The sequence below is a fragment of the Populus nigra genome, chromosome 11 (genome assembly GCF_951802175.1).
Source record: "Populus nigra chromosome 11, ddPopNigr1.1, whole genome shotgun sequence".
NCBI classification, from domain to species: domain Eukaryota; kingdom Viridiplantae; phylum Streptophyta; class Magnoliopsida; order Malpighiales; family Salicaceae; genus Populus; species Populus nigra.
Window position 1 is genome coordinate 14,799,707 of NC_084862.1, and position 13,856 is coordinate 14,813,562.

Here is a 13,856-nt window from a genome sequence, read left to right on the forward strand (position 1 = left end):
GAAGCATCAAAGAGGGGGAACCTATATTTCAAAAACAGGTAAGATGCATTGCATATCATCTAACTTCACGAGCATTGCATATTTGTTTTGCAGATATTTCACGAAACAAAATTCCCACTGGGATCCAACGAGACTCACATGAATTGAAGTTCTTGTAAATCACATCAAATATGGCAATTCCACAAAAGCAAAATTCATAAATGAAGACAAGAAAGATGGATTTTTATTCATGGAAAAGGGGTTTACAAGTACAAATGCTAAACAGTGCGAGGACGATCAGGGATATTTTCATCTTGATGGTTAATCATGCCTCGGAATTCCTCAAATTGTTTATGCATACGCTCCATCTCTTCCTCGAACTCAAGGTGTCGTGTGTTAACATAGTCCCTCCAAAAGTCAACACGTGTATTTAACTCTTGGTTTCTCCTCTCCAAGTTGTTTCTGTGACGTCTCTCATCACGAAGTCTATTCCTTAAATTCTCGATCTGATGTTGGAGATCAAGAACCTGAGTATTCAACTCAAGTCTTCTGGCATGAAGACGCTCTGCAACGTTCACCAAAGACGAAGTAGCTCTGATACTGAGAGCAAGTGACTGATTCACCGCTTCAATATCAGTCCTGGCAGCTAGCATTATTTCATCACGAGGAAGGATCATGTCTCTAGCCACGGCTACAGCAATATCTTCATTGTCCATTACAGTATCCTCTATTGTAACCGGACGACCATTCACTTCAAAGGTAGTACGCCAAACTGCAGGCTCTACTGCAGGAACAGGGTTTGGGTTAGCATTGGAAGAAGAGGAAGACATGATTAAATCTTCAAAAGTTAAGAACTTTGAGAGTATTGAAAATGCAAGAAGTTGATGCTGTCTTTTGCCAAATACTGCGTGATTTATAAGGATTTTACTCTTACCATTTGTTTCGAACAGAAGATCAGATCTTAGTCGTGGATACAAGACTTGCTTAGGAAGCTTTCCTCATTTTTGGGATCCACAAATTGAATCTCAACCATACATACATGACTTCCTTGAGAAGCTTTCCTCATTTTTGGGATTTATAAATCAGATCTCAACCGTACATACAAGACTTTCTTGAGAAGCTTTCCTCATTTTTGGGATCCACAAATCGAATCGCAACCGTACATACAAGACTTTCTTGAGAAGCTTTCCTCATCTTTGGGATCCAATTACAAATCAAATCCCAACCGTACATACAAGACTTTCTTGAGAAGCTTTCCTCGTCTTTGGGATCCAATTACAAATCACATCCCAACCGTACATACAAGACTTTCTTGAGAAGATTTCATCATCTCTGAGATCGATTTACAAATCAGATTTCAACCATACAGGTATGACTTCCTTTAGAATTTTTTCATCAACCTTGAAGCTTATTACTGAAATCACTTTCATGTATTTCACAAAATTATATTGAAATCACTTTCAAGTTATTTCAATTAGACCACTTGCGAGTTTCTTCGCATTTTATCATCGGGCAGGTCGCCTGGAACAATTAGACCACTTGCGAGTTTCTTCGCATTTTATCATCGGGCAGGTCGCCTGGAACAATTAGACCACTTGCGAGTTTCTTCGCATTTTATCATCGGGCAGGTCGCCTGGAACAATTAGACCACTTGCGAGTTTCCTCGCATTTTTACTATCGGGCAGGTCGCCTGGAACAATTAGACCACTCGCGAGTTTCCTCGCATTTTCACCATTGGGCAGGCCGCCTGGAACAATTAGACCACTTGCGAGTTTCCTCGCATTTTTACTATCGGGCAGGTCGCCTGGAACAATTAGACCACTCGCGAGTTTCCTCGCATTTTCACCATTGGGCAGGCCGCCTGGAACAATTAGACCACTTGCGAGTTTCTTCGCATTTTATCATCGGGCAGGTCGCCTGGAACAATTAGACCACTTGCGAGTTTCTTCGCATTTTATCATTAGGCAGGTCGCCTGGAACAATTAGACCACTTGCGAGTTCCCTTGCATTTTACTATCGGGCAGGTCGCCTGGAACAATTAGACCACTTGCGAGTTTCCTCGCATTTTATCATCAGGGTGGTCACCTGGAAAATAGGACCAATGTTGAAATCACTTTCATGTATTTCACAAAAAAAAAAATAAATAAATAATTTTGAAATCACTTTCATGTATTTCACAAGACTAAGGTTGAAATCACTTTCATGTATTTCACAAAAAAATCAATTTTTGAAATCACTTTCATGTATTTCACAAGACTAAGGTTGAAATCACTTTCATGTATTTCACAAAAAAAATCAATTTTTGAAATCACTTTCATGTATTTCACAAGACTAAGGTTGAAATCACTTTCATGTATTTCACACAAAAAATCAATTTTGAAATCACTTTCATGTATTTCACAAAACCATTGTTGAAATCACTTTCATGTATTTCACAATGCTAATCTGAAATCACTTTCATGTATTTCACAAAACCAGTATTGAAAACACTTTCATGTTTTTCACTTGGGCAGGTCGCCCATAACAATTAGACCAACCGAAAAATCTGTGCATTTTTTCAACACTTCCATCGTTTTTCTTTACAAAACTTACTATGCAAAGTCAAAAAAAAAATAAATTTTCCAATGCCTTTGCACCGTAAGCATTGTAAAGAGGGGGCAACTGTTGTAACCCAATTTTGGATCCACCAAGATTTTCTCGAAAGTTGTTTTATTTCTATTATTATTTATAAAAATCCAAAAAAATTAAGAAAAAAGTTTAAAAATTCAAAAATATACTTTTCTCGAGTTAACCGCATCTTTCCATCAAAACCGAGTCCACCGGGTCAATACGGGTCAAACCATGTCGACCAAGGTAAAAAATGAGTTTCGGGCCGTTTCGGGGCAAAACCGTCATTTTTGGTCAAAACCGAGTCCACCGGGTCAATACGGGTCAAACCATGTCGACCAAGGTAAAAAATGAGTTTCGGGCCGTTTCGGGGCAAAACCGTCATTTTTGGTCAAAACCGAGTCCACCGGGTTAATACGGGTCAAACCATGTCGACCAGGGTAAAAAATGAGTTTCGGGCCGTTTCGGGTCAAAACCGTCATTTTTTACCAAAACCGAGTCCACCGGGTCAATACGGGTCAAACCATGTCGACCAGGGTAAAAAATGAGTTTCGAGCTGTTTCGGGTCAAAACTATCATTTTCGACCAAAAACCCGGTTCACTGGGTTGATACCCATCAAAAGTTTTTTTCCCAGTGTTTCAACATAATTTTCGGTCATTAAAATGGATTTTTAGCGGTTGAATCAGCTTTTTCTAATACTGATTTGAGTTTTAATTTTACCTATATAAATATATATATTAATATATATAATAAAACAAAATTAATAATTCAGAATTGTTATATTAGGCGGGGCAGTTATATTTATTGTAGGCGGAGCAGTTGGATGAATATAATTTTTATTTAAAGCAGATGCTTCTTGTCCCCTGTCATGGCTATAAATCGCCAGTGACAGTTCGCCAGAAGGGGAACAAAAAGAGAGGAGAAAAAAAAAGAAAAGGGGAAAAAGAACAAAGAAAAATCTTTACTATTCACGTTTTTTTCACTATTTCTTCATGCGAGTAGGATATTGATTTTCAAAAAAAATAATTTGAAAAATACCAAATATATCCTAACCGTTAGATCTAGAGTATTTAGATCTGAACCGTTGATTTAATAGGGTACAATAGAGCTTACCACACCAAATTAAAACCCAAATCAATCTCAGCCCTTAAAACAATTCTCCTTCAGATCCGTTGCGCCACGTCATCCGGTGTACCGAGCGTTCGGTGCACCGCGACACACCAGATCACGGATCCTCTCATCCGGACCGTCGATCAACTTCCAGATCCAGCCAATCGCAGCCGCAAGATCAGTTCAAAGGAGATCCAACGGTTCACAGCCTTCAGATGCACCGGTGAACCATGCGCGCGTTCACACCATAGCACAGCTTAGAGTCTCTCTCTCCTCTCGCCGGCGACTCTCTCTCTCTCCCCCGATCTCCCATCTCCGGCCGTCTCCAGCCTCCGCACCACCACAGAAAGTTTTCTCCCTTGATGTAAAGAAAAACCCCGGTGGTTTTCATTGATTTCGCCGCCTCAGTTGGCCGGAAAAGGGCCGCGATTGTCGGCGGCCACCGAAGCTTCAAGTCGTCGATTCTCCTTCGTCAGCCATCAACGACCGACGATACCACCTCCATCAGAATCCTCGTCCTCAGATCTACCAGGATCGACCGTCGGTTGGACAGAAATCTCGCCGGGAAATCTCGCCGCCGCCCACAGTAACCGCGCGTGTGCCACACGCGCCGCCAGTGGCATTTTCGTAATTTTTCGAGAAATCCGAGGGTATTTCAGTCCTTTACCTATACATTGACACTCAAGTAATTTTTTGGGTTTCAACTTGTATTTTTGATATTTTTTTTATATATAAATGCTTGTAAATTTTCTTGCATGTTGTAAAAAAAAATACAAAAAAACAAAGTCGACAAGTCTCCTAATTTTTAGGGACTGATGTCAGTTTTAACGCGTCTCCTATTTTTAGGGACCGACGTTAACCGTTTTTAAAAACAAGTTACCAATAAACTCAAAATATAATGGATTATATCCATTATTTCTTTTGGTAACCCAGACGTAATTCTCCTTTTTAGGGACAAACGTCAATATTTTAGACGAGTCTCCTAATTTTTAGGGACTGATGTCATTTTTAATGTGTCTCCTATTTTTAGGGACCGACATTAATCATTAAAAAATTTACAAATAAGCCCAAAATATAATCGCATTTGAATCAAATAGAAAACACACAAGTAAGGGTAACCTTTCTATTGAAAGGATGTTTTAAGGGTGGTGTCTACCTTCCCTTAATCATAACTAACCCCGTACCCGAATCTCTGGGACCAGTGTCTAATTTAGGATTTCTAGTTCCCTCAAATTACTAGATGGCGACTCCAATAAAATCTTTGTTTCCCCCAATCGAGAAAAAAAACCCTTTTTGTTAAAATAAACAAAAAAGCATGAGCCGTCGCCCGACGTCGTGTATCGACAATAGACTAGAAGATAACAAATATCAGCACCAATAGAGAAGATAAATAAGGAGGTATCCACCTTAAAGGCACGAAAACTAATAGATAGTAGGAAGTCATTCAGACGAGTGTACCAAGGCCGCAGAGCCTGTTTTAAACCATATAGAGACTTATGCAATCGACACACATGAGAGGGGAGAGCAGAGTCAACAAAACCTGGAGGTTGTTTCATGTAGACCTCCTAATCAAGAACGCCATTCAGGAAGGCATTATGGATATCAAGCTGATGAATTTTCCAATCACACGAAACGATAATGAAGAAGACTAATCTGACAGTCGCCTGTTTGATAATAGGACTAAAGGTTTCAGAGTAATCAATACTTTCTTGCTGAGTGAAACCTCTAGCAACTAGACGCGCCTTATACCAAGTTTGACCCCTGTTCTAGTGAGTGTAACGGTTACTGTTGGGACTCCAATTATCTCGAGAACGACCCCTGTTATGGCTGAAGTTTGAGCTATGATGAGACATAGCAAGATGGGTAGAGGGCTGCGGTGTTGGCAACAGAGGTGGTTGCGACAACAGAGATGAAGGAAGCAGAGAAGTAGTGGCGTCCAAGGATTGAAGAGAGTTATTGTGCAGAAATTCATGGGTGAGAAGATGGTTGTGTAGATCAGCATATGATAGCAGTTCTGCCTTGGTTATAAGACTTATTACCAAGTCTTTGAACTCACCATGAAGGCCATGAAACACATAGAGATTGAAGTCTTCAAGGGACATGGGGTGACCAACAGCAGCCAATTCCTCAAATAACGATTTGGCTTGCTGCATGTAGATACTTACTAATGAGTCACCTTGCCGAAAAGCTTGGAAGGAACCATGGAGTTGCATGATGCGAGAATTGAACGGAGACGCAAGGGCTTTCTCAAGAGTGCGCCCAAACACAATACGAGGTATGAAACTCTATCACGAGATGCAACACATCCACGGAGAGGGAGGAGAGTAATGCACTTAAGATAAGTTGATCTTGTTGCTTCCAATGAAGAATAGAAGGGCTGATTGTAAGGAAGGACTAGCAGAATTGTTAGAAACATGAGATGGAGGACACGACATTGAGCTGTCAACGAAGTGAAAAACACCTTGACCAAGGAGAAAGGGCTTCATCTGCATTCGCCAATAGAGATAATTTATGCTCGTAAGTTTCAACGAAACAACTTGGTGGGTGTTTGATAAAGCAACGGTAGTTGGAGTTTGTGTTCCCATAATGTGCGGAGGAACGACAGAATCTTGCGAGGAGAAGTCAGAGACATGCTCTACAAGTAGAGGCTGCTGTTGTGGAAGAAAGACACCACCAGCAGTAGTAGAATCTATTTAGGAAAAGTAGAGAGAAGGCCGCTGCAAGAGGGAGAGGGAGAAAAGAGTTTTGACAATAGAAGACTCTGATACCAAGTTAAGAATAATTAGGAGGTTTAACCTATTGGTTAGCCAACCTTCTCTCTCTCTCTCTCTCTATTTTATATATATATATATATATATATATATACATGCGTGCGCGCGGGTTTGTGTGTAGGGCAATATAAAATAGTAATGGTGGAGATTACAACACAAGAGTATGACTACAATATTTCCTATATAGTATACCTACAATATTTCAAATATAGATACATTAATAATATAGATCATGAATTAGAAGATGGTAATTAATTCGATAAGTAATAGTACTCTAAACTGATGCTCATTGATCATGGATTCACAAACTAACTCACTCTGATTCTTGTGTTAAAGTTCGTAATTATATGCAGCTGTTATCAAATTAAAAAGAAAAAGAAAAAGAAAAAGAAAAAGAAAGAAAGAAAACCATAGAAAAAGGACGACCAAATTAAAGGTGAAAAGAAGCTTGCTGTCTCTTGGATTATAATCTGGGGTAAAGTTTCTGCTTCCTTCTCACGGTAACAATCTCTTCCACATCTCATCTAGTCTACCACTGATTTTGCTTATTTCCCTCACCAATTTCTTCAACTTTTTTTTTTTTACGATCTCTGCTTCCTTTTCTGATTGAATCGAATCATCTGGAGCTCAACATCTTGCACATATCATCTTATTATACCATTCCCTGTTTTCCTTTTCCCTCTCAGTACGTACCATATCTCAGTATACATTCTTCTCTGCTCGGCGCTTTCTGCTCTCTCTCTCTGTTTTTTTCTCCTGAATACTGCTCAAGCAAACCAGCACTCGAAGAACAACTCGAGTATAGGTAAAATATTTATACTTCATCTTCTTCAATTTTTTTCTTTTTATCATTTTGATTTTTCACCACCTAAAAACATTCTGAAAATTACTGGAAACGGGCTCTTTGAATTGCCTTAGTAATATAACGACTTGACAAGTCTTTGATCAACTCTTCGTGATGTCCATATATATATATTAAACAGATTCTGTCCTTGATGTCCATCTTCTTCCGTCAGTGTAACTTTGCCCACCCTTTGCTTTCTCTTGTTTCAAATTGATTATACTTTCCACTTTTTAAATTTATAGTCTTAATGTCAAACGTGGGATTTTATAGTTATGATATATGAATTGCTCGTCTATCAATATATTTAAGTATTAATCAATAAACTCTTTGACATCTATAAGAAAATTAAATATGCACTGGGTCCATCTTATCATGTATGGAATTCTTTTTTATTATTTTTCAAATTAAAACTTTTTTATTCAATATTTTTACTTTTATTTCTACAGGAGGAGAAAATGTTACGATCATACGATCCATTTTGGAATCATGTTGAAAAAATGGACGATGGTATGATGGAGTGTAAGTTTTGTGGGCATTTATTTGCCAAAGGTACTTCGATTTCGAGGATCAAATTGCATTTATCAGGAGTGACAGGCCGTGGTGTTAAAATCTGCAAAAATGTCCCAGAAGTAGTTCAACATGCAGCCCGTGCAACAATTGATGGCCCTCCAGAAAAAAAACTTAAAACTGTAGCAGGCTCTGGAAGTAACGAGGCCAATAATGCAATTTCAGCTTCGGCACAAGAACAGAACAATGAAGGGAGACATATAGAAATGGCACAACAAGGAGAAGCTTTTTCCCCTGGAGCGCTCGAAGAGTGGGTGGATAGCATCACCGACAAAGAGATAGAGCTTATGCGTGATGCATTTGAGACTATATCGAGAACAGAACAAGTGCAGCATCTGGAGAGAGGTAGCTCTCTTGAGAGGCCATCAATTAATCAAGCTGATGAGCCTCGAGGAGATTCATCCCAACCAAAAGATTCGTTGTGCCTTGACCATGGAATATATAATGATCAACTCTGGTCTCCATCAGTAAACAACGATGTCATTATGAATGATGTGCAGAACATGGTTAGAGTGAGGACAGAACAAGAGGAGGGGAGGGGGGAGGAGGAGGATGTGGAGAACAATAGTGGAAGATCAGTGCAGCATGGTGTAGGAGCTAGTTCTTCCGGGGGCCTTAAATACGATGCAAGAGAGACTAGAGGGGACCCATTACCTATTGGCCCTACAGGGCTAGTGGGTCGAGCATTTGAAGAGAATATGCATGTTATACGGTCTGTATTAATAGATGATAAAGTCTCAACTATTGGCATTTATGGAATGGGAGGAGTTGGTAAAACAACAATGCTGCAACATATTCATAATAAACTTCTACAAATACCAGACTTCTATCATGTTTACTGGGTGACTATGTCTCGAGATTTTAGCATTAATAGATTGCAAAATCTTATTGCTAAACGTCTTGATCTAGATCTTTCAAGTGAAGATGATGATATGAGCAGAGCTGTTAAATTGTCAAAAGAATTAAGAAATAAAAAAAAATGGATTCTTATTTTGGATGATTTGTGGAACTTTTTTAGGCCACACAAAGTGGGAATTCCTATCCCATTGAAAGGATGCAAGTTGATTATGACAACTAGATCAGAACGGATTTGTGACCGGATGGATTGCCAACACAAAATGAAAGTGATGCCACTTTCTGAGGGAGAAGCTTGGACTTTGTTCATGGAGGAACTTGGACATGGAATAACATTTTCTTCAAAAATTGAATGAATTGCAGTAGCTGTTACAAGGGAATGTGCTGGTTTGCCATTAGGGATTATAACAGTGGCGGGAAGCTTGAGGGGAGTAGATGACATACATGAGTGGAGGAATACATTGAAGAAATTGAAAGAATCAAAACTTAGGGACATGGAAGATGAGGTATTCCGGTTATTGAGGTTTAGTTATGATCGATTAGATGATTTGGCCCTACAAAAATGTCTCTTATATTGTACATTGTTTCCTGAAGATCATAAGATTGAAAGGGAGGAGTTGATTGATTATTTGATCGATGAGGGAATAGTGGAAGGAAAAGGGAGGAGGCAAGAAGAACATGATGAGGGCCACACCTTGCTCAATAGACTTGAAGATGTCTGCCTATTGGAATGGGATAGATTGTGTAATGTTCGTAGATTTGTCAAGATGCATGACTTGATTAGGGACATGGCCATCCAAATACTGCAAAAGAACTCCCAAGTCATTGTTCAAGCAGGTGCACAATTAAGAGAATTACCGGATGCAGAGGAGTGGACAGAGAATCTTACGAGAGTTTCACTAATGCAAAATCACATTAGAGAAATTCCTTCAAGTTATTCACCAAGGTGCCCCCGCCTGTCAACTCTATTACTATGTCATAATGAAAGGTTGGGATTTATTGCAGATTCATTTTTTAAGCAATTACTTGGGCTCCAGGTTCTTGATCTGTCTTATACAAATATTGAAAATTTGGCGGATTCTGTCTCTGACTTGGTGAGTCTCACTACATTATTGCTTAAAGGTTGTGAGAAGTTAAGACATGTACCATCATTACAGAAGCTCAGGGCATTGAAGAAGTTAGATCTCTCTAATACAACACTTGAAAAGATGCCTCAAGGCATGAAATGTCTATCCAACTTGAGATATCTTAGAATGAATGGATGTGGTGAGAAGGAGTTTCCTAGTGGGATACTATCAAAACTCTCTCACTTGCAAGTCTTTGTATTAGAGGAGTGGATGCCTACTGGATTTGAATCAGAATATGTCCCAGTAACAGTTAAGGGAAAGGAAATAGGGTGCTTGAGGAAGTTGGAAACTTTAGAATGCCACTTTGAAGGTCATTCTGACTTGGTAGAGTATCTCAAATCTCGGGATGAGAACCACTCACTAAGCACATACAAAATTTTTGTAGGTCTGTTTGAAGAGTTTTATCATTTAGAAAAGTATTCGTTTTGTAGAGATAAAAGTGTTTGGTTGGGTAATTTGACTTTCAACGGAGATGGGAATTTTCAGGACATGTTCTTAAATGACCTTCAAGAACTGCTGATTTATAAATGTAACGATGCAACAAGTTTATGTGATGTTCCATCCTTGATGAAGACTGCAACTGAACTTGAGGTCATCGCCATATGGGATTGTAATGGCATAGAGAGCTTGGTTTCATCTTCTTGGTTTTGCTCTGCTCCACTACCATCTTCATCTTATAATGGAATATTTTCAAGTCTTAAAAAGTTCAGTTGTTATAGATGTAGAAGCATGAAGCAGCTGTTCCCTCTTGCCTTGTTGCCAAGCCTCATAAACCTGGAACAGATTATAATTTATGGTTGTGAGAAAATGGAGGAGTTAATATGGACAAGATCAGATGAAGATGTTGTGGGTGAAGAAGAGAGCACCAGCAACATTGAATTCAAACTCCCTAAGTTAAGAATTCTGGACCTGTATGACTTGCCAAAACTTAAAAGCATTTGTAGTGCAAAGCTGATTTGCGATTCTCTCCAAGAAATTCTAGTATCATATTGTCAGGAGCTAAAGAGAATGGGAATTTTCCCCCAATTGCTTGAAAATGGCCAGCCATCTCCTCCCCCTTCTCTTGCAAGAATATGTATATATCCAAAAGAATGGTGGGAGTCAGTAGTGGAGTGGGAGCATCCGAACACAAAGGATGTCCTTCTACCCTTTGTAGTGTTTTCATAGAAGATGACTCCATGCTTAATATTGAATTACAGGTAAGCACGGTGATTCCTCTCTCTCTCACTCTCTGTCTACCTTAGGTTTAATTTTAATGAATTAGCCTCAACCATAACAAATCAATGATTGGTCAACCATCCTAACCTTAAAACTTTCTTTTCTTAACTGTTTATAGTATTTGAAATGATCATTGAAATATAACAGAAAGAACGTAATTTGGTAGGGATAGTTTCTAATTATTGAGTTTTTATGCTACCGACAATATTTTCTTGCTTGTTTTTCTGAGGGGGATCTTCAAGCAGATATTGCAAGGCCAGTTAGATTTCGAGTCTAAGCCATGGCCTAACATTTTGAGGCAGTGCCAGGGATCTCATTAGAACATGCATGAAGATGATCCAAAGGAATGGCTAACAGCTCATGAAATACCATGTAAGTGTCTTCAATTTGCTATATGTAAGGAAGCATGCTAGGAGTATTAGGCTAAAACATGTTCTAGTGTAGTCATTACTGGTGGATCTTGCAATTTCCTAGGTTTTGGATGACAGATCAAAAAGAACTCTTCATTCTGCTGTTGTCACCTTATCAACTGGTTTAGGATGTACTAATATGGTGTATGTGCTTTTGCCAAAATACTTTTCAACTAAAAAGATAATAATTTGATGCTTTTTCAGTTTTTTTCAATGATTTCGATAACTTCACATCAAAATCATCTAAGATAACTTTAAAAAACATCGATTTTGATATTTTAATGGTTCAAACGCACTTTTGAAAGCACCTTCAACTGCTGTCCAACAGCAATACCATTGGTTATATAGAGTAGTACCATTTCTCTGCTTCTTTAGTTTTACTCGGTTAATGATTTCGTTCCTTTTCTTATTAGCCTCGTTTATGCTGGTTTTGAACTAGGATTGATGCTTTTGGAAGATATGGAGAGGACTTGTGAATGCAGAGAATATTGAAGGAAGGATATTGAAAGTGTTCCCAGAGACATCTAATCCCTTCATCATTGGAAAGCAACCATGCATCTTCAAGAAATTGCCATTGACTAGATTGCAATTTCGTAGACACAGCCATTTTAACATAGGAAATCCCAGTGAAGAAGAACTAATTGGCTATAGATGAGATGATTGCTGAGCTTGATTGTACGTCATTCTGCCATTTCACTAGAAACTTGCCAAGCTTCAAGACACCTTCAAACGGCAGACGCTCAAGATGCCTCGACATACAAATGCTACTTGGGAGATTGGCAAGGTTTTTGCAATATGTTAGAGTCAAAAACTTAAGCCCACTGATATTTTTTTCGTGGATGAATTATTTTTATATCAGTTCCACTTAAGCAAACTTTCTCAAAACAGGGCATCTCTTCCACAATATCCGGAAAGGCCTCCAGTTTCTCTTAGGCAGTAAGAAGCAGGGTGGCAAGAGATTTCAATCTGAATCTGCTGAGAAGTGTTTGGAAAATCTTACAACATCAAGGCAAAGCTCCATAAAATCCTCAGAGGGTTGGGGTTTTCTAAATGCTTTCCAGCTAAAATGTAAGAGAGCATCACTGGGGCATAGTTCCTCCACCTTGTGTAGTGTTTCCGCTCCGTGGGAAAACAGCAAATGTTCATATCTTCTCGTAATAATGATTCTACTGTCTGTAACAAAGCAATCTATTCATCCAGCTAACATATCATCAATGTCAATAAGAACCTTTTTAGCGCACAATCTGTCCCTTATCGCATCTATTCCTGAATAGAGATTCCCAGCTATAAATTTTCTCTCCTGTATCTGAGACAGAAGTGTTTCTTGTTGTTCAACAGCCCTGTTTTGCTTCGACATTTCTCTAACATTTGCAAGAAAGAAGCTGCTTTCAAATTGATTAGCAATTTTGTTGTAAATAGCTTTGGCAACAGTAGTCCCTGTTCGACCAATCCCCCTGATCCCTACCATGCGAGCATCATTTGACCCATTGCTTAACATACAGTATACATGCATATGAGAATCTAATCCAACAGGATAATCAGCAACATGTAAGAATGTGCGTTCCAATATATTCAAGACCTTGTCAACAATTTTTTAATATTTGATTTTTTATATATAATTAAGCTTCAGATTTTTTTTTAATTTTTATAAGATTATCATGTTTTTATTTAATTTTTATTTTGTTATCAAATAAAATCGTTGAGATCTTTTAAGAATATTTATCGAGGATATTTTTATAATATTGATAAAATTTTATTTTTTTATTTTTTTTATTATTCATTATTTTTTTATTGTTATTAACTTTTTTATATAATTATATTATTAAATTAAATGAGATTATTGAATTAATTTAAATCATGGGTCCTAAATTTTTCTTGTTGTTAGAAACACCATCATCATCTAGGCATTTATTTTACTTTAGAAAAAAATTAACCTCGCCCATGTCATTACACACACATATATATTAGAAAAAAATAGCTGGATATATATTCCAGCTATTTTGATTAAAAATGTTTGAATAAAATTTTCATGCTACCACTCCACGTGACACATGAAATCTTTTATTTTTGATCATCAACCTTGTTTGTTCATGATTGTATTTTCCTTAACAGTTAATAATTTTGAATCCTAAAATAATTAAGAAATAGAAAAAAATCTCAAAATATTTTATGAGGCACACATGCATGTGTATGTGTTAAATCTTTTAACTTTGGGTTTCAATTTTAAGGATAAACTGCAAAAAAAAAAAAAATAACTTATAGATACCTTGAAAATTTTAATCTCTATGCTCTGATTATTAAAAAAAAAAAAATCATAACATTGCATTATTGGAAAAGAAATTAAAATATTTTTTATAAAGTTGATTA

At 37.8% G+C, this 13,856-nt stretch overlaps 2 pseudogenes; one reads left to right on the forward strand and one right to left on the reverse strand.

The window, feature by feature from the left end:
• Positions 1-6,974: 6,974 nt before the first annotated feature.
• On the forward strand, positions 6,975-12,893 carry LOC133668256 (probable disease resistance protein At4g27220; annotated as a pseudogene).
• LOC133668131 (putative disease resistance protein At4g11170) lies at positions 12,451-12,957 on the reverse strand (annotated as a pseudogene).
• Between the last annotated feature and the right edge of the window lie 899 nt (positions 12,958-13,856).